The sequence below is a fragment of the Triticum dicoccoides genome, chromosome 6B (genome assembly GCF_002162155.2).
Source record: "Triticum dicoccoides isolate Atlit2015 ecotype Zavitan chromosome 6B, WEW_v2.0, whole genome shotgun sequence".
NCBI lineage: Eukaryota > Viridiplantae > Streptophyta > Magnoliopsida > Poales > Poaceae > Triticum > Triticum dicoccoides.
The window spans coordinates 678,696,795-678,699,886 of NC_041391.1; positions in this window are offsets into that span (position 1 = coordinate 678,696,795).

The following is a 3,092-nucleotide window of genomic DNA, read 5'->3' on the forward strand; positions in this document are numbered from 1 at the left end:
TTGATCATGTTTTGCACGCGAGAGAGGTTTAGTCAGCGGATCTGCGACATTCAGATCCGTGTGCACTTTGCAAATCTCTATGTCTCCATCTTGAACATTTTCACAGATGGAGTTGAAACGACGCTTGATGTGCCTGGTCTTCTTGTGAAACCTGGGCTCCTTGGCGAGGGCAATAGCTCCAGTGTTGTCACAGAAGAGTTTGATCGGCCCCGACGCATTGGGTATGACTCCTAGGTCGGTGATGAACTCCTTCACCCAAATCGCTTCATGCGCTGCCTCCGAGGCTGCCATGTACTCCGCTTCACACGTAGATCCCGCCACGACGCTCTGCTTGCAGCTGCACCAGCTTACTGCTCCACCATTCAACATATACACGTATCCGGTTTGTGACTTAGAGTCATCCAGATCTGAGTCGAAGCTAGCGTCGACGTAACCCTTTACGACGAGCTCTTCGTCTCTTCCATAAACGAGAAACATGTCCTTCGTCCTTTTCAGGTACTTCAGAATATTCTTGACCGCTGTCCAGTGTTCCTTGCCGGGATTACTTTGGTATCTTGCTACCAAACTTACGGCAAGGTTTACATCGGGTCTGGTACACAGCATGGCATACATAATAGATCCTATGGCTGAAGCATAGGGGATGACACTCATCTCTTCTTTATCTTTTGCCGTGGTCGGTGACTGAGCCGAGCTCAATCTCACACCTTGTAACATAGGCAAGAACCCCTTCTTGGACTGATCCATTTTGAACCTCTTCAAAATCTTATCAAGGTATGTGCTTTGTGAAAGACCTATGAGGCGTCTCGATCTATCTCTATAGATCTTGATGCCTAATATATAAGCAGCTTCTCCAAGGTCCTTCATTGAAAAGCACTTATTCAAGTAGGCCTTAATGCTGTCCAGAAATTCTATATTATTTCCCATCAAGAGTATGTCATCTACATATAATATGAGAAATGCTACAGAGCTCCCACTCACTTTCTTGTAAACGCAGGCTTCTCCATAAGTCTGCATAAACCCAAACACTTTGATCATCTCATCAAAGCGAATGTTCCAACTCCGAGATGCTTGCACCAGTCCATAAATGGATCGCTGGAGCTTGCATACTTTGTTAGCGTTCCGAGGATCGACAAAACCTTCCGGCTGCATCATATACAGTTCTTCCTTAAGATGCCCGTTAAGGAATGCCGTTTTGACGTCCATTTGCCATATCTCATAATCATAGTATGCGGCAATTGCTAAAAAGATTCGGACGGACTTCAGCTTCGCTACGGGAGAGAAAGTCTCGTCGTAGTCAATCCCTTGAACTTGTCGATAACCCTTAGGACAAGTCGAGCCTTATAGATTGTAACATTACCATCCGCGTCCGTCTTCTTCTTAAAGATCCATTTGTTTTCTATCGCTCGCCGATCATCGGGCAAGTCTGTCAAAGTCCATACTTTGTTTTCATACATGGATTCTATCTCGGATTTCATGGCTTCAAGCCATTTGTTGGAATCCGGGCCCGCCATCGCTTCTTCATAGTTCGGAGGTTCATTGTTGTCTAACAACATGATTTCCAGGACAGGGTTGCCGTACCACTCTGGTGCGGAACGTGTCCTTGTGGACCTACGAAGTTCAGCAGTAACTTGATCCGAAGTACCTTGATCATCATCATTGTTTTCCTCTTCAGTTGGTGTGGGCATCACAGGAACGGTTTCCTGCGCTGCGCCACTTTCCCGCTCAAGAGGTAGTACTTCATCGAGTTCTACTTTCCTCCCACTTACTTCTTTCGAGAGAAACTCTTTTTCCAGAAAGTATCCGTTCTTGGCAACAAAGATCTTGCCTTCGGATCTTAAGTAGAAGGTATACCCGACAGTTTCCTTAGGGTATCCTATGAATACGCATTTTTCCGACTTGGGTTCGAGCTTTTCAGGTTGAAGTTTCTTGACATAAGCATCGCATCCCCAAACTTTTAGAAACGACAGCTTAGGTTTCTTTCCAAACCATAATTCATACGGTGTCGTCTCAACGGATTTAGACGGTGCCCTATTTAAAGTGAATGTAGCTGTCTCTAGAGCGTATCCCCAAAATGATAGCGGTAAATCGGTAAGAGACATCATAGACCGCACCATATCCAATAGGGTGCGATTACGACGTTCGGACACACCGTTTCGCTGAGGTGTTCCAGGCGGCGTGAGCTGTGAAACGATTCCACATTTCCTTAAGTGTGTACCAAATTCGTGACTTAAGTATTCTCCTCCACGATCTGATCGTAAGAATTTTATCTTTCGGTCACGTTGATTCTCTACCTCATTCTGAAATTCCTTGAACTTTTCAAAGGTCTCAGACTCGTGTTTCATTAAGTAGACATACCCATATCTACTCAAGTCATCTGTGAGAGTGAGAACATAACGATATCCTCCGCGAGCCTCAACGCTCATTGGACCGCACACATCGGTATGTATGATTTCCAACAAGTTGGTTGCTCGCTCCATTGTTCCGGAGAACGGAGTCTTGGTCATTTTGCCCAAAAGGCATGGTTCGCACGTGTCAAACGATTCATAATCAAGAGACTCTAAAAGTCCATCGGCATGGAGCTTCTTCATGCGCTTCACACCAATGTGACCAAGGCGGCAGTGCCACAAGTATGTGGGACTATCGTTATCAACTTTAAATCTTTTGGCATCTACACTATGAACATGTGTAATATTACGCTCGAGATTCATTAAGAATAAACCATTGACCATCGGAGCATGACCATAAAACATATCTCTCATATAAATCGAACAACCATTATTCTCAGACTTAAATGAGTAGCCATCTCGTATTAAACGAGATCCAGATACAATGTTCATGCTCAAACTTGGCACTAAATAACAATTATTAAGGTTCAAAACTAATCCCGTAGGTAAATGTAGAGGCAGCGTGCCGACGGCGATCACATCGACTCTGGAACCATTCCCGACGCGCATCGTCACCTCGTCCTTCGCCAGTCTCCGTTTATTCCGCAGCTCCTGCTGTGAGTTACAAATATGAGCAACGGCACCGGTATCAAATACCCAGGAGTTACTACGAGTACTGGTAAGGTACACATCAATCACATGTATATC